This window comes from Wolffia australiana, chromosome 15 (genome assembly GCF_029677425.1).
Source record: "Wolffia australiana isolate 7733 chromosome 15, ASM2967742v1".
Lineage (NCBI taxonomy): Eukaryota > Viridiplantae > Streptophyta > Magnoliopsida > Alismatales > Araceae > Wolffia > Wolffia australiana.
The window spans coordinates 9,800,001-9,824,698 of NC_135849.1; the positions used below are offsets into that span (position 1 = coordinate 9,800,001).

Consider the following 24,698-nt stretch of genomic DNA (forward strand, 5'->3'; position numbering starts at 1 on the left):
TCTGTGTTGATACAAAGTATTCCGATGGATCCCCATGATCCGAGCTGTTGAAATTGGAATAGGTTTGGCTACATATCACGAAATCTTGTGACCTTCTCTATCTGATGAATGAGAACCCCCCCCCCCCCCCAAAAGTATAGGATTCAACAGTAATCATGCATGGGTAGATTCATAGAAACCTATGGTAAAATCCCACCCGTAACCCAGCAGATAAAGTACATTACATATTCCATTTTAGGGATTGGTGACTTGCCCATTAAGTGACTTTGACATTGAACGTTCACAAAATGGTTACTATCTGGTCAGGTGAATTAGAGAATAGACAGACCTCTGTTGGCATTCCAGCCTTCCTTCTTTCAGGCCTATCTGAAAGAGAATCCAATACCTCTTCTCTTGGTCGTGAATATCTGAATAGGCTGAAGTGTCCCCCACGGATATCTTTTCTTCGAAACATAACAAATAGAATTAGGCTCAGTCAACTGGAATGTGTATTATCCATATCGGAGATCTTCCAATTGAGAAGATGCATCAACCTAAGACAAAGAGAAAGGTCTATCTATTTTCTTTGATGATTCACTCAAACCAATGATTCATTATTAGAGTAGATAGCACACTTCATCGGACATGCATATTTTTTCCGATGTATTTACATGGTTTCATTAATGGAAATTTTTGGATGTAGTGAATAACAGGTTCTGGTTGTTTGCCATTCAAGAATTCTTGTTTAGGCAGTTCATATCATCCATACATAGTGTTTTGATGTATGATTTAAATTCTTCCATGTTTCTGCAGTAGCATATTGTTCCATGGAGCTAAGGTAAAAAATATGGAATAAACAAGTGTTTCCACGACTCTACTGCACGGTCAACTTTGTTCCACTTAATCTCATTTTCATGGCCACATATCTTTACAACTAAGGAATGGAAAGTCTTTTTCCTGTTACATGAATCGAATGTTTCATTTCGTCTGGGAAAAGCCATCTCTTTCTCAACAATGTCTTTGTCATTTGATCCAATAGCCTTCCATTAGATAGGAACAGATTTGATTAATACTGATAACTCTCAGATAGAATATTAGAACAGAAAGATCTATTAGATAATGAACTATTGGTTCTAAGCCATCTCTGGCGATGAATCAATGATTTGAAGTGCTTTTCTTGCGTATTTTTTATGAACCAGCATTTATATATAGATGTAGGAGGGTTTTTTTGGGAAGTAATAAGCCCCTTTGACATATCTTCATCTGCAAAGAATTCTCGACGTGAAAACACAGAGACAAAGGGCTGATCTTTGAATAAGAAAAAAGAATGGATCCGCAGGGTCCCAAATGAATTGACTTATTCAAAAAAAGTTTTTGGAAGATCTATCTCGTGTCTGGTACTGCATGGTTCCACTCTGCAAGAACTCCGAATCCTTTTGTTGAAGCTCATTCTCCTCATGAAAAACGATATGTTTGCCCCAAAATGCCCTGGCCCAATATGGAAATCACAATTCATTGGTTTTTCAATACAACCAAATATATTGCCACAAGGGTGCCATATTCTAAGAGCCCAAACTATGTGATTTAATGAATCTTCCAATATTTGTTGCGGGTTGTGGGCTCCTTCCCCTTCAAACTCCGATTCATATTTTTGATATAGAAATATCTGATCAACGATAGAACAAGATCCATTTTGTATCATATCTAACAGATTCCTTGGTTTGGACAGAAGGAACAATGTCATTCGATTATTATCAAACTGACTGCAATCTTTTTCTTTCCGTGAAAATCCCACCAGAGCGCCTTCTACTTCTAAAAGGCCATGAACTAGATCAAAATCATTCTTGACAAATCCAAACGAAACAATCCCATTTTTTTCATTGGGTCTGGATGGAGACCAAAGATCTTAAGCGACCGATCCGGCAGAACAACTCAAAAGATAAAGAATTTTCGTTAATTTCTTTATGCTCATTCCAAGTTTGTAGTACCATTTATACAAATAAGAATCCCTTTCTTCACATGATTTCTTCTTCATGTAGATAGATATATGATCTATGGGGAATAGTTAAAAGTACATTTTGTGCAACAGCCCTTCCTATCTGATAGAGAAGGATCCCATGATCCTGAAGTGATCTGACCTGGGATCGCAAATCCCAAGTTCGTTCATCAAGGGCTGATCTAATTGTATTAGTTTCTATAATTTATTTCTTCTGTGCAATACTAATTGATAGGGCCTCGTTGATAAGTGCTACAAGATCTCGTGCATTCGAACCCACGGTTATGGACCTGAATCCGTTAGTATGGGACATTTTCTTTTCCATATGAAATCCTCTAGTAAATGAAAGAATGAAAAAATGCTTTCGTTGTTGTGGAATAGAAGCCTTCGTATCTTAATGCATGTATTTGATTTATTTCGAGCTATTTGAGCGAGATCCACTTTTTGGGGAATATGAGTTGAAGCAATAACAAGAACATTTCTAGTGGAACTTCTTTCACATTCCCTGAAGAGATAGTTCACTAATAAACCGAGGGATAAGTAATTCGACTCATTCACATACAGATCATGAATGTTTGGAATCCATATTATGCAAGGAGACATTTCTTTGGCTAATTCAAATTGAAGGGTGATATCAAATCGATCTATTTTTTACACCATATACATAGTTAGCACATTTGTCATAGCAGCTTTGTCTCAAGGTCATTATCAATATCGTCACTATCATCAATATTGATATCGTAAGTATCATCAAGATCAATATTGTTACGATCATCAATATGGATATCATCAATAAGATAACCTTTAGGCTTGTCATCTAGGAACTTGTTTGGAAATATCGTAGTGAAAGGAACATAAGAGTTTGTAGCTAGGTATTTGACCAAATATGATCGTCCAGTTCCTATAGAACCTATCACTAAAATACCCCTAGAAGGATATAGGGCATGGCAGAGAGAGAAGGGTTTTCCATGAGATGGGAAATGAAAACTATTAGCCCCACACGAGGTTTGTGAATAAGTGATTGTCTGATAATGAGCAAGGAATATCAGTATTTCTGCTAAACAGGATCTGTTGAACTCATAATTCATTACACACTTTTTATGAATGTCAACTAAGTATCGTAAGTAAATTGATCCTGGTTGTTCAATCATTTGATAACAAAAGTCATTCTTTGATAAATGATCACTATGAGTCAGACTCAATAGAATTTGGTCAATTCTTTTTTCTGTCATTAAGGTTGAGAACTGATAACTTGAAAATTAACATGTTTAATTGATGAATACTACATTGTATCTATGTGTTTTAATGACCATATTTGCATGTTATCATATATAAATGGAGATAAATGATATACATTTTGATTTTATTGTTATTTCTAAATTCATTGTATTTTTACATGGTATTTAACCTCATTTGATCAAAGAAATAATTTTTACAGGGAATTAAATACTTGGCCAGAGGTTGGCAATGGTTTTCCTATTTTTCTAGAATTTTTCCCATATTTTTATATAGTTTTCTGACCATTCTAAAGCCCAGAAATGATTTTACGAATTTAAAGAATATATTTTATTATTTATGTAGTTTTTAAAATATGTTTTTATTAAATTTATGGCATCTACGTCATATGCCCAAAAATTCGGGCGAATGATTGGAAGCGCCAAAGTTATCATTGATAGGCTCATTATGGCATCGGGCATCATGATGCCATAATGAGCGAATCATGTACATGTGGCGCGGCGAGCGAGAATAAGAAAAGGTACGTTGTTTTCTTTATTCTTTTCGTAAAGGATTCCTCGTGCACGCATTGGGTAGCCGCATGCATTGCTGACACACAGCAACTGACACACGTGTGCTTTTAAAATAAAAAAAGGCACGCGACATCAATTTGCCGCGTGCTTTTAATGCACGCGGCTACCGACACACGTACATTTCAAACGGTTTTTATTTGGCACGCGCAATCGATTCACCGCATGCATTTAATACATGCGGCGATCAAAAGGCGTGTGCACTAATGATTAATGAAAAGCTGTTTTGTCTTTTTTTCTTTTTAAACAAATTACACGGCGATGTGGCGCTTTTATAGCCGTTTAATGGCAGCAATCATGTCCCGATGATTGCGCCCTTTTGAAGTGCACAAACATGTGTCGCGATACAATCCAAGGGCGGCAAAAACAAGGAAAAAAGGTGTCAGCCAATCAGAAAATCTATTTTTAAAATAATAAAATGATCCAACGGCTTAGATTAATCTGCAGTAAAATGATGATATCTTGAGATCTAGACGTCCTATTGAGCTGAATTTTTTAGGGCATGTTTGTCTTTTATCCCTCTACGATCCACACAGTTGGATCTTTAAATAGAGGTGTGGAAAAAGGAGAAATTCACTTTTCTAAGCTCTCCCTAAGGATTTGGCCAGGAATGATGCAGGAGTTGCTTTGGAAGTTGACAAATCTTGATTCTACATTCAATCTTGTAAGTTTTGTATTTGTATTTTGAACCTCTTTTTGAGAGATTCTAAAACACCTTGGCATGGGCGGAATGAACATACCCTAGAAGTTGTTTTGAATGAAATTAGCATTGCAATTTGAATGAAATTAGCATTGCAATTTGAGTTTGATTCGAGATTTGATTTTTAATCTTCAGTTTTAAATAGATTTGGAAAAATTCTGCATTTTTGGATTTTTAAATTAGGGTAGGATTTCACTTTTTTCCCAAATTCATCACTTTCTCTCTCTAGGTTAATTCGTCTATTTTCTCTCTCTAGATTTAAAATTTTATTGTTTGGAAATTCAATTCAGTACATAAAAAACCTAAATATAAAAATTTATCCAAAATTCATCCATCTTAAAGTCCAATTTCAAAAACACCTTCTTGAATATTAATTCCCAATTTTAATTCATAAAAATTTTCTTAAAATTTTATAATAATTTGAATACATCTGAAAATTAAAATTAAGTTTTTACTTAATTTTGATTAATTAAAAAATATATAAATATAATTAATATTTATTAAGTGCATATTAGTTCATTCTTGAATTAATTTATTAAAAAATGGATAAAAACTCTTGCTTGTTGCCTCCCTGTGGTTTGACCCCTTGCTTGCTTTATATACTGTATTTAGTGATTAAGGGTATTTATAAATTTTATTGCATAAGTCTAAAAGCCCAATCAACGACGTATTTACACATCATTTTTAGGCTTATCAAGAATTGAACCAAGAATTATCTTTCGTCATCGTCAATCAAATCACTGTTCATGACGCAGGATTCTATTTTATCATCCATCCAATCACCGTTCACGTTTTTTTCTTTTTCTTATCAATGCATAGATTTCTTTAATTGTATGACAAAGATGTCTCGTATTTCTTGAAAAAGTTATTCAATTGATGAGACTTGGTATGATACTTATGAGATCGATGTGATTGATAGTCAAATATTTATTCTAGTTGTTCCAGAGCAACTAGAAAGAGATTCTTTAACCATAAGGAATTCAGTTCCGATGTAGGATACCTATCCAGAAGTTTTCGCTTGTCAATCATGTGTGATGGAATCATCAAAGATTTGGTTTTTTCTAATTTTGTTTGTGACTCACTGGAGGCTCGAGAAACAAAGAGATGTATACGAACGAGATATCCAGCAACACGAAGAAAGAAAAGGATTGAATAAAGAAACTCGTGAGCATTTGTTGATCTCAGATGTGTCCAGATCAATGGAATGGGTGACTCACTATTTTGATGAATCTTTTCTTCGGACAGAAGAAGATGCTGTAAACACTTACACGAAATCTCACTTATCGTAGTCCATTGTGAAAGAATCACCCACCATTTTTCCTGAAGAATTGGCCATGATATATCTGATCTGTTGAGGTTTTTATGTTTTAATGTACATTAAATTAAAATAGTAATCATGACTTTATAAATTAATAAGTTCCTTGAAGTTAAAGGTTTTTGAATGCTTTTAGAAAAGAATGTTTTAAAATATTAAGAGCTATTAATATAATTGTTTAAGAAATTGTTAAAATCTTCTGTATAGTTAAAAATGCTTTTTAAATATTCTGAAAATGTATTTAAATGTTTTAAATAATATAATGGACGTTTTAGGTTTTAAAGTGTCTTTAAAACATTGATTTATATTTTAAAATGTCAAAAAAAATAATAAAGAAATTAAAAGAATTTTTATTGAATGAGAAATGGTTTTTTTAATCATTTTTTTTGGGATTTATTTTGGGTAATAAAGGGCCCAATAAGGCCTAAATGGGCGGAGCCCATTGGCCTTAGTGGCGGACCCGACGGGCGGACTTAACCAGTTAAGTCAGCGGTCGGGTCCGCAGTAGAAAGTTTAAATAAATAAAGAAAAAAAAAAAACGGGGCGGGCGGGATTCAAACCCGAGATCTCCGCCCTGGCAACGTGGCGCTTGACCAGTGCGCCACGTGTGCACTTTAAATATAGAAATAAAATTTCTATATTTAACTCACTTCAGACCCGATAAATCGAATTAGGAAATTTGATTTATTCCAAAGGTCGCGTCCGACGGTTGACTTTCCAAAATTCATTTGTCATTTCTAAAAATCATATTTTTTCCGACTTTTGGAATTCCTATATTAAACCTAACTACTTTAATTAGCACTAATTACTATAATTAATTTTTTAATTAAGGAAACCTTCTATAAAACTTTGAAGGATCATAAAAAATTAGTTACAGCTCCTTTTGAGCTCGAATTTTTTAAAAAATTCTCAGAAAATTACAATCTACCCCTCTAGCCCTATAAATACCCCTTCAGAGCAAGGGTTGATGCATCCACTTTGAAAACCATCTCTCTTGAGCTCCTCTTTGAAGAAGAAAGTGCTCCCTCTTGTGAAGTTCTTCCCCTGCAATCAGTGTGCTTGTGCTTCTCTACTCTCAAGGGAAGTTTTTCATTTTCATCACTCATTCATTTACTAAATAGGGTGATAGTTTCCTCCACAATCATTGAGTTAGTGGTGATTTTTATGAGATTTTGTGAAGGATAGTGAAGGGATTGATATTATTTTTGAAAGTGATTAAGAGGAATTGATTTGTTGATCTTGAAATTACTTCTGAGACAGATTTTCAGAATTGATCTTGATATCACATTCTGAATCTTAGTGTGTTTGATCATTCATACATCATTGAGAGCGGTGATTGACCTTTGATGAATCACGGGGAGCGGTATATCGTTTCTTCCACTAATCTGAACAGGTGTTGAAGATCGAGAAGGCAGGGAGGTGACATTGGTGGCACCAAGGACGTGACAGTGACGAGGGAAGTGGACGTACGAGGAAGAGCTCGTGACGGTCTACCCGAAGGCGATTCGGGGGTGAAGCTCGTGCACCCAAGGACGTGATGTACCATCGGAAGACTCCTCTGTAGAGGCAACTCGGTGAGTTGGGTTAGGGTGCCTTACAAGGGAGGATCCTTAGTAAGGTTATCCTGAGTCCTAATTTGGACTCAAAGGGGGGCCTTGGATTGACTCGATCACTAGCGGATCGAGGAACCAAGTAAATCTTGTGTTCGAGAGAAAGAAGGTGAGCGACAATCCAAGGAATTTTAAAAGTAATTTAGGCAAATTAAAAGTAGATAAGCTAATTCACCCCCCCTCTTAGCTTCCAACATGATCCATGCATAATATCATGAAAAATGGATACAAATTTTTTACTGCTATTTAGTATCGGCAATGAGTCTGAAAAAGCATCTAAAATGGTAAATTTTAGATATTTGCACCCGGTCGAAGTAAGGAACCATGGCATATATGTTTGGACCAGATTCCATTTTGAGAGATTTGAAAGAGCACTATCTTGTTCAAAGGTTCTATACATCTGCTGTTTCTCAACGCATTTCTTTAGACAGAGACTCTGCTTTTTCCCCGTTTTGGATGGTACATATTTCTCAGAACATGGAGTGTGAATGAAACCCACGTCTGAATTGAAATTGAGATACTGATGCGAGTTCTTCCCTTCTGAATCAGATAGATTCATATCTGAAAAAGGTTGATAAGAAGTTCTTTCAAAATTGACTATTTTCTCTTCTATTAGAGGTGTTGCAGAAATGTCTGCAATCGAATAAATATGACTACTAACGAATGGATCGGGTCGAATAGGAAAATGGAAAGATTTGTACGTGTTATATGTTTCCTTACCACTTTTTGAAAAATTGTTAGATATGAATATGTCACAGACATGTGAATCAATTGGTAAAATCGCCTCTCTCCAAGGAAATATTTTGTTGCGAATGAACAAGATATTGAGGAATCTTCCATATGTGAAATCAGAACTATTGATACAGGCTTTTTCCACATAAAAGGGGAATCCTTTGTTACAATAGAACAAGAAGTGATGTGGATTATTCAAGAATCGAAGTCAATTTCTTTATAAAAAGAAGATATCAGTGAACTTCTCTGAAATGGTTTCATGGGATTCAGCCAATTGTCTCGATCGTGGGATATCATTGAGAAATAGGAATCCGTGTTATCAAAGGATTTTCTGCTATTATTTCTAGTATGAAATGAGTCAATCATCCGCTTTGGTATCTTATTGAACAAAATGGTAATATTGTTCTTCTATTTATCAAGAATTTTGGTCTTTGGGAAGTATCATGATCATCCAATAAGAAGGGTTTCAATTTATTCAAATGGATTCTAACAACTGATAGCAAAGTTGATCGCTTGTACCTTTCAATTCATAGATGTGGATCTCAAACCTATGAATGGGGATACTTCCAATACTCACAAAGAAAAAAGGAAGTGTCTTGGACAAAAAGATACAAAGTGACTAAAACAAAAAGAGAAGTGCCTTGGACAAAAAGAAACAAAGTGATTCAGAAAAATCTTGTTTGTCGATAGCCTTGGACCAATCAATCAAATATTGATTAATATGTAATCAATCGAACACTACTTGAAATTTGTTCCCTTGTTCAGAAACAAAATGTTCCAAAATGTTCCTGGAAATTATTCTTCCCATTGGACCATTTGTATCTATAGGCATCAGGATCCCGATTGATGGATCTCTCGATTCGAGAAAAAAGAGGATCAAACCAGTTCTTCTGACTATTTTTCAAATTTGATAAATGTTGGTTGATCATATATTATATTATAGTTATATGATTCACAGTATCATTTCCTATTTTATCCTTTTGAAATCCATATTCACAATTGCGTTCGGATCTATTCATTAAAAAGAATCAGTTTGAGACATTCTTATGTACCCATAGGTGTTATATTGGATTTGAACCATATTTTGGATCAATATATATTTATTAACTGACTCCAATATGTTGTTGCGAGCAAATCCCACTATTTTGAGTTTTGGATCTTCCAAATAATTCCCGTAGTATTTGCGGACAGAGTTTTTCTGATCCTTCGACAAAATGATTCATTCTCTTCATAAAAAAGAGGAGGTAGAACCAATAAAGCTTTCTTTTTCAATTCATCTCTCGAGTTAAAATACCATATTCAATAAAAAAAATTTATCCAATCTGTAGGAATCAATTCAAAAGGCAAATCCCCTATGATACACCAGATCCGGCTCCGTTATTGATAGAGTGAATAGATCGACCATTTCTTGAAATCTCTCTTGTGATTCAAAATCGTGGCATAAAGTGTATCCCCCATTGTTCCGGTCAATAGAATAGATTCAATAAATCCGAAAATGGATTTTTATTCAAGAATGAAAACTTATTGGAACTCTCCAGTTCATCCTTCAGAACTACCATATCACATCCCGGAACTGATGAAATAGGATGAATTGAGACGGTATTTTTGTAAATATGTAATTACTTTGAATATATTAACCATTTCTTTATTTTCTGATCGCCTGGAAGTGAAAAAGGAAACATCTTGTTTTTTTCTGAAAAAATGTCTGATCTCTTGTGGACCTCTCAGTAGGATTCAGACCTAGATGAAGTTTTGACCATTTGTCCAAGAAAAAATGTGAAAATTGATCTTGTAGGAATCCCAATAAAATTTTCAATTTCTTCCGGAAGCAGATGACTATTTATGGGCTTCTTAGGTTCCATGAATAGCGGAACATTGAGGAAGATCCAAAAAGGCATTTTGGGAATCGATCTGATTCTATTCCTGTTCATTTTGTTTGACTAAAGGAAGGATCCCAAAGAATCGATCTTTCTTTTAGTTGATGAATCTCTGTTTGATCGATCAATTGTCATATTATGAATCCTCATTTCTAAAGGAATCAAACAATCTCTGGATTGATCAGAAGATCTTTTCAATTGGATAGAATCTGTTACTTGAACAAAAATAGATCATGTGGAATCATATTGAATATTTGATGATACATTCCGTACCTTGCTAAAAAATCAATCCTTGTTTACCAACCACACATGGTCTAACCAAATCAAATTCTCTCTTCATACGTTCCTCAAAAAATCAGATTTATGCCGATTCTTCTCCCAACTAACGAAGGGATCTTGGTGGAATTGCCACATATGAAATTGACCACAATTTTGCAAACAAATACCCCAGTTGTCTCTCGAGAAGAGAAAGAGAGGGGAAACATGATGAATGTCATTTGATTGAATAGTTACCTCAGCTCCTTGTTGTTTGAAGAAACCCTGCCCTTCAATTGGTCTTTTTCACGAAAAGCAGACATGAGATAACAAATCAAGTCTTTTGATTTTGAATAGCTGTCCCAAATTCAAGCTGATTATGTTTTGCTTCTTCCTCAGAGAAAGACAATCAAAAAATTCCCAATCAGGGTCCTCGCGGAGCAAATCATCCGTAAAGGGTAAAAAAATAAATTCCAGATATTTGTTATCCTTCTCTTTGAATGAGATCTCAATTCCAACTACCATTTCATTAGATATCTTACAACTAGAATCCCTCTTTTTCTGATCCGGTTACTCCACCACCACGAACCCCGGTTAGATTCGGGCATGATACACTTTTTATTTATAGGGAGAACCCAAGTATTCTCGTGCGGATCCATGAAACAACTCTCAGATATATTTTTCCCTTTTGTAAGATACAAGAGGGAAACAATCAACCTATTGATATTGGAAGACCAAAAAGATTCTTCCGATGTCTTATTTTTGTGTGCAATTGAATTCATACGTATAGGAAGAAGCCCAATCAAATAGATATTTTTTCTTTCAACCATCTTTCGATTGTTAATAGTGATTGTGTTGAATCCTGTGAATCACGTGAAACTATGATACTCAAAATTCGGGGGTCAAAGAGTTTCATAAGATGTTCTTGGTGGAAAAAAATGTGAGTGGAAGATCCCACTGAATCTAATTTGATCCATGAATCTAAGAAAAAGTGAGAATTTTTATGTCTCTCAATATCTTTCTGAATTTGAAGATCCAGAATTTGAATTAATGCCGTTTCATTGATTCTTCCTAAAGATTTCATTTCAATTGGAATTTGGTTATTCACGATGTACGATGATGATCCCTGTTAAGCATCTATTGCAGAATGGTTAAAGCACCCAACTCATAATTGGCAAATTCGTAGGTTCAATTCCTATTGGATGCACGCCAATGGGAACATTCAATTCACTAAGTCTATTGGAATTGTCTCTGTATCAATGAAATCTCATCATCTGTACATAACGAATTGGTATGGTATATTCATACCATAACATATGAACAGTAAGAACTAGAATTCTTATCAATATTGGAAACTCATAGGGAAGAAAATGGATTTATGGATGGAATCAACTATGCAGTCTTTACAGAAAAAAACTATTTGGTTATTGGGGAGCAATCAATATACTTCTAATGTCAAATCAGGATCAACTAGGACAGAAATAAAACATTGGGTCGGACTCTTCTTTGGTGTCAAGGTTATAGCTATGAATAATCATCGACTCCCGAGAAAGGGTAGAAAAAGGGGACCTATTATGGGACATTCATTGCAGTACAGACGTATGATCATTACGCTTCAGCCAGGTTATTCTATTCCACCTCTTCTAGAGAAAAGAACTTAAAGCAAAATACTGAATAACACGGCGATACATTTATACAAAACGTCTATCCCGAGCACATGCAACGGAGCCGTAGACAGAAAAGTGAAATCCAATCCACGAGATAATTTGATATATGAATAGCTTCATTGTGGTAAACGTCGTAATACCAGAGGAATCATTATCGCAGGACATAGAGGGGGAGGTCATAAGTGTACATACAGTAAAATTGATTTTCAACGGAATGAAAAAGACATAAATAATAGAATCATAACCATAGAATCCAACCCTAATCCAAATCCACACATTTGTCTCGTACACTATGGAGATGATGAGAAAAGATATATTTTACATCCGAGAGGGGCTAGAATTGGAGATACCATTGTTTCTGGTACAGAAGTTCCTATATCAATGGGAAATGCCCTACCTTTGAGTGTGGTTTGAACTATTGATTTACGTAATTGGAAGTAACCAATTAGGTTCACAACGAAACCTAGAAATCGATCACTGATCCAAATTGAGTACCTCTATGGGATAGACCTCAACAGAAAACTGTTGAGTAACGGCAGCAAGTGATTGAGTTCAATAGTTCTTCATAGAAAATTATTGGCTATGGGGATATGGCAATATGGAGAAGACAAAATAGTTTGAAGCACGGACAGACCCAGAAACACCTCTTGTTTCAAAGAGAGGAAGACGGGTTATTCACATTTAATTTGATGGCCATAGGCGAATTGAAAGTCAAGTGGCGATAATTATAAGGAGCCCCTGGGGAAAAATAGAGATGTCTCCTACGTTACCCAAAAAATATGGAAGTATCGACGTAATTTCATAGAGTTATTCGGTCTGAATGCTTCATGAAGAACATAAGCCAGATGATGGAACGGGGAGACCTATGATGTAAAAGATCATAACATGAGTGATTCGGCAGATTTGGATTCCTATATATCCACTCATGTGGTTCTTCATCATATGATTCATATAAGATCCATCTGTCTAGATATCATCATATACATCTAGAAAGTCTTATGCTTTGGAAGAAGCTTGTACAGTTTGGGAAGGGGTTTTTTTGAGAAAAAAGAAGAATCTAATTCAACTGATATGTCCTTAGGCACGATCATACATAACATATAAATCACACTTGGAAAGGGTGGACAATTAGCTAGAGCAGCAGGCGCTGTAACGAAACTGATTGCAAAAGAGGGTAAATCGGCCACATTATTATTACCTTCTGGGGAGGTCTTTTTGATATCCAAAAACTGCTTAGCAACAGTCGGACAAGTAGGTAATGTTGGGGTGAACAAAAAAAGTTTGGTTAGAGCTGGATCTAAGTGTTGGCTAGGTAAGCGTCCTGTAGTAAGAGGAGTATTTATGAACCCTCTTGACCATCCCCATGGGGGCTGTGAAGGGAGAGTACCAATTGGTAGAAGAAGACCTATGACCCTTTGGGGTTATCCTGCACTTGAAAAAAGAAGTAGGAAAAATAAAAGATATAGCGATAGTTTTATTCCTAGTCACCGTAAATAGAAATATTGAAAATAGCATTTTTGAAATTTTGGCATAAAAGGATTAATCTTCTGTAAATAGCTAAATTAAATATTAAATTGAGATATATAATAAAATTCTATTGTTACATTAAGGATCAACTTTTACTCAATAGAATTCCCAATATATAATAATGAATAATTATGGGCAAACGACGGTAATTGAACCCGCGCGTGGTGGGTTCACAATCCATTGCCTTGATCCACTTAGCTATCTCCGCCCCCCTATTTAACTTTAGCTTAAATATTTAAATTTTTTCTTTCTTTTATAACTAAAACGAAAAATATAAAAAATACTTATGTATAAAAAAATCATCCCAATGAAATAACTCATACAAACGGATTAATACCAAACCTCTATTAAGGAGGTTTGGTATTATTCCTTGATCAAGCCCTATACACTAAGATAAAAGTATTATCCAATGGTAGATGGAGCTTCAACAGCAGCTAAGTCTAGAGGGAAGTTGTGAGTGTTACATTCATGCATAACTTCCATACCAAGGTTAGCACGGTTGATGATATCAGCCCAAGTGTTAATAACATGGCCTTGGCTCTCAACTACAGATTGGTTAGTTGAAACCATTTAGGTTGAAAGCCATAGTTATAATACCTAAAGCAGTAAAACAAATGCCTACTACAGGCCAAGCAGCTAGGAAGAAGTGTAAAGAACGAGAGTTGTTGAAACTAGCATATTGGAAGATCAATCAGCCAAAATAACCATGAGCAGATACAATATTGTAAGTTTCTTCCTCTTGACCAAATCTGTAACCTTCGTTAGCAGACTCGTTTTCAGTGGTTTCCCTGATCAAACTAGAGGTTACCAAGAAACCAGCATAGAACTAAATAGGGAGCTGCCGAATACACCAGCTACACCTAGCATGTGGAATGGGTGCATAAGGATGTTGTGTTCAGCCTGGAATATGATCATGAAGCTGAAAGTACCAGAAATTTCTAGAGGCATACCATCAGAAAAACTTCCTTGACCAATAGGTTAGATCAAGAAAACAACAGTAGCAGCTGTTACTGGAGCTGAATATGCAACAGCAATCCAAGGACGCATACCCAAACGGAAACTAAGTTCCCACTCATGACCCATGAACCAAGCTACACCAAGTAAGAAGTGTAGAACGGTTAGTTCGTAAGGACCATCATTGTATAACCATTCATCAACAGATGATGCTTCCCAGATTGGATAAAAATGTAAACCAATAGCTGCAGATGTGGGAATAACGGCACCATAAATAATGTTGTTTCCATAAAGTAGAGATCCAGAAACAGGTTCACGAATACTATCAATATCTACAGGAGGAGCAGCAATGAAGGCGAAAATAAATACAGAAATTTCAGTCAATAGGATAGGGATCATCAAAACACCAAACCATACAATGTAAAGATGGTTTCCAGTGCTGGTTACCAAGTTCCAGAAACGAGCCCATAGGTTTGTACTTTTGTGTCTCTCTAAAATTGCAGTCATGGCAAAATCTCGGTTTATTCAAATTTCAAGGACTCCCAAGCACACATATTAGCTAGAAAACTAGGCAACATAAGGCTTGTTATTTAACAGTATAATGTAGCTTCTATGTCAATGTCAACCAATCTGACAACAGGATAGAAAATATATAACCTTATCAGAACTAGAAAAATTCCAAAAATTGAAAACCTTAGAGTTAGTTTTCCCTTTTCTTTATGGGTTGCTCGGGACTCAAACCCGGATCTAGTCGGATGGAGTAGAAAAGTTTTCTTCAATAGAAAAAGAACCCTCCCCAAACCGTGCTTGCTGTTTTCATTGCACACGATTTTCCCTATATATACATCTAAATTTTAGATTAGATCCCAAAAAGAAAGTGTAAGAAACCTGACAACTCAATTGATTCAACCACTCATATATGACCATTTCAGTATAACGGTGACTTTTTGATGTTTATGTTAGATTTTTTGGTTCGATTTAATTTAGAGAGCTTTAGAACAATTGAATCATAAATCATTCACCAAGTCATTGATATGAAAAATATCCAATTACAAAATGGGTTCTCTATAAAACTGATGTAAAGGATAAGAAGTTCTTGATAACATTAAAGAAAGAACTATTTCCTCTTCCATAAAAAAATCTTCGAAAAACTATGAACCTAATCTTTGCAAAAAAGTGTGAACTGTCATTTTATGTTTACAAGCAAAAGTTCGATCACATGAAAATCTAAGTATATACTTTATTCCATACAAACTCTGTTTTTTCGGATCACCCACTTTAATAATGCGAAAGGTTTCGACATAATCTACCAAATCGATCAATAATCTCCGAATCTGACAAATCGGTCCAAACTTGCTTGCTAATAGGATTCCCCGATAGATTAAAAATTTTTGCTCTGGCCAATGACCCTGTAACCGGAATAATGGCTATGATAGTTTGAAATTTTGGAGTAAAAGTATCTATTAAAAAGGAATTATCTAACATCTGACTTTTTATGGATGAAGGATTCATTTCTACACTTGAAAGATAACCCAAAACATACAAAGAAAAATGTGGAAATTGGTATATGCATCCTACTGGGTTCAGACCAAAAGTGAAATGAAATTGCTATAAATTCATAAAGTAATAATTCATAAAATAAGATGAGTCCCTCGTGAAGCAATAATGGATTTTCCTTGATATCTAACATAATGCATGAAAGGATCCTTGAAGAACCCTAGACATTTCTGAAAATAGTTACAATGAATTACTCCAATATCTTTCATTTTTCATAGAAGTGTGTTCATTCAAGAAGAGGTCCAAAAGATATTGATTGTAAAAAGGATGATGACTTACGAAGAAAAAGAAATATGGATTCACATTGAACAACATAACAATTACATAGGAACCTATATAGCCTTGCATTTTCTTTTGAAAAACCTTAACTAGATTTATTTGTAGTAATGCAATTATTCCAATTGTGATAGTCATGAAAAAACAATTGTAATAAATGTAAAGTGGGAACATCATGTATCCAGCATTGTAGAATTTGAATCAATTTTTCTAGATGGACGGGATAAGGTATCAGTATATCTGATACGTAATTTTAATGTGCAAATTTATCCTCTAAAAATAAAAATATTGAATGAATAGATCATAAATTCTGATATTTCGGTATTTCTTTTTTTTCTTTGAGCGAGGATACTAATAGCAGTGAAAAGGGAATTTCTACAACGATAGTGAAACCCTCTGATAGCATTTGACAATAAAATTTCTTGTTGTGTCCGACGAATCTTTTTTGCTTAGCATTATTAACAGAATGTATCAAGTTATTCTGTTGGCATCGTCTCCTAATTAACCGTTTGACAAGTAATAAGCTATATTTTTTGTCAGAACCTGAAATATCAACGGGTTCATTAAAAATTCATGTATTTAGATTTAAACTCTGATCATGAGCAAGTGCATAAATATACTCTTGAAAGAGCCGTGGATATAGCAAGTGTTGTTGTTTAAATCCACCTTTTTGTAAATATCCTTTGAATTCTTGCATGAAAAATTATACTTGAACAAGAGAAAGGAATCTTTTCTTGGGTGACGAAATGATACGTAGTGCGATATGGTCAGAACTAGAACTAGTATGTCTAAATAAAATAGGCATACAGAAAAGAAAAAAGTAACCCTCAAAAGAGAGTCCAATTCTGAGATTTTCTTCCTCTCTTTTCGTAGAAAATAAATTTATGTTAGTTAACATAACAAGAAAAAGGTGAAAATTGTTTATTTTTCCAACCCAATCATTCTTTTGATTTTGGAATTGATTTTAATTATCAATATGCTCTTTCTTTTACACACTTATATCCACTCTACCTTATCTATAATGGAGAACCTTAGGATTAAAAAACTTATTAATGAAAGTGTAATAAGGTTAGATTGGGTACTCAATCAAATTAAGAACATAAGCTCGTCCCTTTTTCTTTTCTTAGAATTCGAGCCATAAAACTCTATCCATTTATTCATTTGACTGAAGAGTAAAATTAAATGTGAACTCATTTTGTCCCCTTATTAAAAACTATCAATTCAGTAAGGATGACCTTTTTTAGAGTTCTACATTAATGTTTTACTCATGAAAAACTTGCAACATGCTATTTTTTCCATTCATTACCTTTCAGGATCAGTCGTGGTCTTATAGACTCTACCAATAGTCTGGAAAAATTCGTTCCTTCATCCAAATGTGCAAAAGCTTATAGCCACACTTAAAAGCCGAGTACTTTACCGTTGAGTTATCAACCAAGTCTGTATAATATATGAATAGATGGGACCAAATCTCACAGAGTTATTTTTAATCAACACTCAATTATTTTTTTAGTATCTATTTTTTTGTAGAATTTGGATATGATATGGGATTGCTTTTAACAAAAAATTCATAAAAAAACCTTTTCCATGTGTATACATTATATCTGTATAAATCCATGTATATGCAGGTCTAGCTGGTTAAAAAAGCATCATCCGATATTTTTGGTTTCATATAAATAAAGTGGAAATCAATGTATCTAACCAATTACTCTTAATGGTTCACATGAAGTGCTATTTGATAAGAGTTACCTCGGGATAAGGAAAACAAAAGTCAAATTAATTTGGTTTATTCTCGAAATTCCAATCACATGAAATTCGATCTAATATAGTATGAACTGGCGATCAGACCATATATGGATAGAATTTATAACAGGGTTTTGAAAAAAAGGTAATTTTTTCTGTGCTTGTATCCTTTTTTAGGTTCACTAGGATTCTTAGTTGTTGGAACCTCTAGTTATCTTGGTCGGAATCTGATATGTTTATTTCCATCTCAGGAAATCTCTTTTTTTCCACAAGGGATTGTAATGTCTTTCTATGGAATTGCGGGTTAATTTATTAGTTCCTATTTGTGGCCCACTATTTTGTGGAATGTAGGTAGTGGTTATGTCCATACAAAATAAGGAATAGTATGTATTTTTCATTGGGGGTTTCCGGGAAAAATCATCGTATATTCCTTCAATTCCTTATGAGTGATGTTCAATCAATCAGAGTGGAGGTTAAAGAAGGCCCTTATACTCGACATGTGCTTTATATGGAAGTTAGGGACCAAGGAACTATTCCCTTAACTTGGACTGATGAAAATTTAACTCCACGAGAAATTGAACAAAAAACTGCAGATTTAGTCTATTTTTTACGCGTACCAATTGAAGGTTTTTGAACTAAAATGGGGTTGCAATGACTACTTTCAAAGCTAAGTATAAGGGAAGGAATTCAGGAATACTCTTCATCTTTTTTTAATACAACTCAAGTTTATCTTCATAACTCTTGTTCCAGTAGAACATGTTATATTGTATATCTTTGTTGGGTTGATATAGTGACCTATAGAAAAAATTAAAGAAAAAGAGAGGGGGCGCATTTGCAATAAAACGACTAAAATATAATAAGAATTCCTTTTTTGTCTGCCCATTTTTATGTGTATGTAATTCAACACAAATTTTGCAATCTATTAACAAGTCTAATAAGACTAGATTGATCAATATACCCCACCCGGAGATTTTAAAATAGAGAATTCATGTTTTGTTTTTAGTCGAGCAAAATATGCCGTTAAATAATTGATAGATTAGTACATAAAAAGAAAATTTCAGTCAAATTTTTTTTTCAACTCATCTTTAATCTTCTTGGTTTTGATGAAAGAAATACTTGGATCTCTGATCATCATAAAATTAATCTTTGCTTTAGTTTTACCACCTGTTTCCAATTTGATCATCACTATTTTTCATAAATATGAAATATCTTCCTTCCTAGGTGTATAACTTTTTCAAAAAATGAGTTGATCCACGGATGGAGTTTTTTTGTCTCAAAATAAAACTCAATCAAATACTAGTCTTTATTTGAGTTTTGTTTTGAGCATTAATTGAAAAGAAAACAAAAAAGGATGCAAGACATTTGTTTGTTGTTCAATTCAAATAGCTCAGAACTCTATTCGCTTATTTTTCATATGAAACAAAGCCTATTTTTCTAGTTCTATATTTTAGAACTAAAGCCTAAAGCAGTAAACTAAATAATATCTCTATATAAAAAATGGAAATGATCCATAGGTTCCATACCTTGCTTGTTATACAACTCATGCTTCAAGAAAAGATCATATAAGGGAAATCAACAAATGAAGCAGGTTTAGTAACAATTCAAAAAAATGAAAAAGAACAAAGTGAAAAAAAATAAAGCTTTTATTTTCCTTCCATATGTTGCAGCTATAGTTTTTTTACCCTGGTGGGTCTCTCTCTCATTTAATAAATGTCTGGAACCTTGGATTACTGATTGGTTAAATAACAGGCAATCGGAAACTTTCTTGAATGATATTCAAGAGAAGAACGTTCTAGAAAAATTCATACAATTAGAAGAACTTTTTCTGTTGGATGAAATGATATAGTAGTACCCCGAGATAAATTTACAAAAGACTCGTATAGGGATCCACAAAGAAACAGTAAAATCGGTCAAAATGCATAATGAATATAATTTAAATAGTATTATGCATTTCTCGACAACTATATTCTGTTTCGCTATTCTAAGTGCTTATTTTATTCTGAGTAATGAAAAATTTGTCATTCTTAATTCAAGAATTTAAGAATTCTTTAGAATTCTTATAGTCACGGATTTAAGAATTCTTAAAAGCCTTTTCGATTCTTTTAGTCACGGATTTATGGATCGGATTCCATTCTCCACATGGTTGGGAATTAATTATTGGTTAGGTATACAATGATTTTGGATTGGCACATAATGATCAAATTTTATCCTGTCTTGTTTTCACTTTTCCAGTTATTCTAGATACAATTGAAAATTATTGGATTTTCCATTATTAAAATTGTGCATCTCCATCCCTGATAGTTATTGATCATTTCATGAATGAATGAGACTGAAGAATTTATTGGATCTCCATATATTAATCCAATCTGAATCTTGCTTCATACAGTACGAAAATTTAATTTGACTTACTCTTTCTTTATACTTCTACCTGTTTAGTTAAAGTATTTGTATTCCAGTACAACGACAGACTCGTGGATAGGGAACTATACTAGCTACCTACCTAATTTATTCTAGAAATTTGGGGATCAATAAGAATAATTGGACCATGCCTTTTTTTTGGCTAAAGCAGCAAATGACTCGATTTATTTCTGTATCGATCGGATATATGTAATAACTCAGTCATCTATTGCAAGCGCATATCTCATTTTTGCGCAGCAGTGTTTTGAAAATCCATGAGAAGCAACGAGACAAATTGTTTGTGCCAATTGTCATTTAGCTAGTAAACCCGAGGATATTGAGGTTCCGCAATCTATGCTTCATGATACTGTATTTGAAGTAGTAGTTAGAATTCCTTAATGATACACAAGTGAAACAAGTTCGTGCTAATGGTAAAAAAGGTGGTTTGAATGTGGGGGCTGTTCTTATTTTACCTGAGGGATTTGAATTAGCCCCTGCCGATCGTATTTCTCCTAAGCTGAAAGAAAAGATTGGCAATATTTATTTTCAGAGGTATAGTCCGACCAAAAGAAATATTATTGTCGTGGGTGTAGTGCTTGGTCAGAAAAATAGGGAAATAGTCTTCCCTATTCTTTCTCCAGACCCCGCAGCTAATAAGGACGCTTATTTCTTAAAATACCCTATATAGGTAGGGGGAAACAAGGGAAGGGATCAGATGTATCCTGATGGCAGCAAGAGTAACAATACTGTCTATAATGCCACAAACGCAGGTGAAATAAGCAAAATAGTACGTAAAGAGAAAAAGGGATATGAAATAACCATAACAGATCCATAGGATGGGCATGAAGTGATTGATATTATACCTCCAGGACCGGAACTTCTTGTTTCAGAGGGTGAGTCTATTAAAATTGATTAACTACTAATGAGTAATCCAAATGTGGGGGGGATTTGGTCTGGCAGATGTTGAGATAGTCCTTCAAGATACCTCATGCGTCCAAAGTCTTTTGTTCTTCTTAGCATCAGTTGTTCTAGCATATTATTTTTAGTTCTTAAAAAGAAACATTTTGAAAAGGTTCAGTACTCTGCTATGTTGATACCAAGAAATATCCCCTCAAGTGAAAAATTATAGAAAATCCACTTTAAGATCAAACAATTCCATCGAATTGATTATGACTGTATGTGTGTTAGCATCTACTATACTAGGAATATCAATGAACCCAATTCTTGCCATTTCTCAGGATACCCTCTTTGAACTTTTAGGGTCTATTTATTAGCTAATCTATGGTGGGATAGCTTTTAGGAATCTATAGTGGTGGAGTGTGTCCCTGATAATTCCTATAGTGGGTTATGTATAGAAATATACATTTATTGCTGGGCGCATGTATAGAACTAACTTTGGGATTGGGCATAGTATAAAAGATCTTTTAGAAGCCCATAACCCACCGGGAGGTCGATTAGGATGTGGTCATAAAGGTCTTTATGACACAATCAATAATTCCCTTCATTTTCAATCAGGTCTTGCTCTATCTTCTATAGGTGTTATTACTTCTTTAGTAGCTCAACACATGTACGACTGACCTGCTTATGCATTTATAGCCCAAGAATTTATAACTCAAGTTGTGTTGTATACTCATCACCAATACATCGCAGGGTTCATCGTGACAGGAGCATTTGCTCAAAGAGCTATATTCTTCTTTAGAAATTATAATCCAGAACAGAATGAAGATAATGTATTGGCAAGAATGTTGGCCCATAAAGAAGCGATCGTATCTCATTTAAGTTTGGCCAGTTTGTTTTTAGAATTCCATACTTTAGGCCTTTATGTTCATAATGACGTGATGCTTGCCTTTGGTACTCCGGAAAAACAAATCGTAATTGAACTTAAATTTGCCAAATGGATACAATCTGCTCATGGTAAGACTTCATATGGTTTTGATGTACTCTTATCTTCAATGACTGGCCTCGCATTTGATGCCGATAAGAGCATGTGGTTACCTGGCTGGTTGAATGCTGTTAATGCCAGTAGTAATTCACTCTTCTTAATGATAGGTCCTGGAGATTGCTTGGTTCTTCATGTATTACTCTAGGTTTGTGTAAAACTACCTTGATTTTAGTACAAGATGCTTTAGAAGCACGTGGCTCTAAATTAATGCTGCATAAAAAGGACTTCGGTTAATGTTTTCCTTGCGACGGCCCGGGACGAGGTGGTACTTGTGATATTTCAGCTTGGGACGCTTTTTATTTTTGCAGTTTTCTGGATGTTAAATATCATTGGATGGGTTAATTTTTATTCGCTTTGGAAACACATTACACTATGGCAAGGTAATGTTTCACAATTTAATGAATCCTCCACTTATTCAATGGGATGGTTAAGAGATTATCTATGGTCAAACTCTTCACAATTTATCAAGGATATAACCCTTCTGGTCTGAATAGTTTATCGCTTTGGGCTTGGATGTTCTTATTTCGACATCTTGTCTAGGCTACTGGCTTTATGTTTTAAATTTCATGTCATGGTTATTGGAAGGAATTAATTGAAACTTTATCATGGGCTCATGAGTGCACACCTTTAGCAAATTTGATTCGATGGAGAGATAAACCAGTGGCCCTTTCTATTGTCCAAGCTGTTGGGTTCTAGAGGCCTAGATCTGTATGAACAATACAAAACGATGCGCAGCGGAAGTCTTTTGCGAATCGAACGGCATCAACGAAAACATTAAACTAAGTACCATTTCATGGATCGCATATGTGATTTCTTTGATCCCAGAGCGAGACGAGTCGAGCTGCTCAAGTGTGCAGCCTCTAGACGTATCCACGTGGTCCTCGGTGTGTCAGATCTCCTCCTTCTTGTTGACAAGCCCCATTCTTTCTCCATTGGCGTCATTACGTCGTACCGATCACATCAGTGATGGAGAGGGGGTGTGGGGAGAGTGGAGAAGAAGGGGAAAGGCCCCTGAACAATTCTGGCCTGGGTGAATTTCGTTCAGGGCCTTCCCCTATTTATACTAAGTGAGTATTTTTCATAAAAACCCCCAAAACTTAAGTATATCTTCCAATGTCCAAAAGACCATTTGCGTGTGACCCTCTAGGCCCATGTATCAGTCTAGTTAACGACTCCAGCGGCCCAATAACCTTTATTGGCCTTCCAAATTAATTAACTATATCATCATATAGATTAATTAACGTCGGATCGATTTAACCCAATCGATAGGTTGAGACTCCGACACGTGGGGTGCCAAGCTACACCTCGTGTCCTAGAAGATACAAAGGAGTGTGTGTCTACTCACTCATGGAACCTGTTCATCATCGGTTACCCTATATGTATAATCCCTCATCCACTTGACGCTCCTTGGACGACTTAGGGTATGGCCAACTGTCAAACCCTAATCGACCATCCGAGTTAGTACTCATGCATTCAGAAATCATCGGAGAACTCTTCTCCGATATTTCACTGCCTTGGCCAAGGACTTCATCACATCGTCTTCCTTGAGCTGTCACCTCTTATACCGAGGGTGGACGATCCCATCTTGACCACTCAATCGCCTTCGTGTACTTCTTGATGCACCCGAACTAAGACCGTTTAGAATCCCATGATTAGAGACTCGTTGGCCATAGCCAAAGTACAACCGTCCGTCCACAAAACGTCTCTGGTGTCTCAGGTCTAAGGAGCACTTACACAACCGTGATGTGAATCAACCTGATTGACAGTTCAGTATAATACCATTCAGGGATTTGTACGGATCAATTCAGTGAACTCTTTCCACTAAAGAGCACCCACTATCTATCCTTAGTGTCGCCACACTAATCGCTACGGGATCAGCCATACTCATCATATGAGTGAGGCTAGATAGTGCTATTCTATCCGGATACTTCGATGTCCTTCTCGTATATCCTTCAAATAGGGATGTTTAGATATAGTTCAAATAGGACTTCATTATATGCATCACACGTGCACTATAATGAATATGTTCTATTAATGAACATGGAACGAGATGTGGAATGTGTGATTGGCTTGTTGGCCACATATATTTCCATCACTAGCAAGATTGGTCGGATTGGCCCATTTTTCTAGAGGTTATATATTCACCTATGCAGCTTTCTTGATTGCCTCTACAGCAGGAAAATTTGGTTAACTTAGTTATTAGATTTATGTCTTGTGTTGTACCATCAAGAATTTGATTCCTTTTATTTTGATGAATAAGCGGAAGCCCCCTTATTATATTTCTACATCGAAGATCCAAACTATACTTTTGATAATAAAATAATAGGAACTGAAAATTATGGCAAGAAAAAGTTTGATTCAGAGGGAGA

The 24,698-nt window shown here is 35.0% G+C and overlaps 1 pseudogene; it reads left to right on the forward strand.

Annotated features, from left to right (window-relative positions):
• Nucleotides 1-24,520, forward strand: part of LOC144712653 (NAD(P)H-quinone oxidoreductase subunit 2 A, chloroplastic-like) — a 27,528-nt pseudogene extending 3,008 nt beyond the window's left edge.
• The last annotated feature ends 178 nt before the right edge of the window (nt 24,521-24,698 follow it).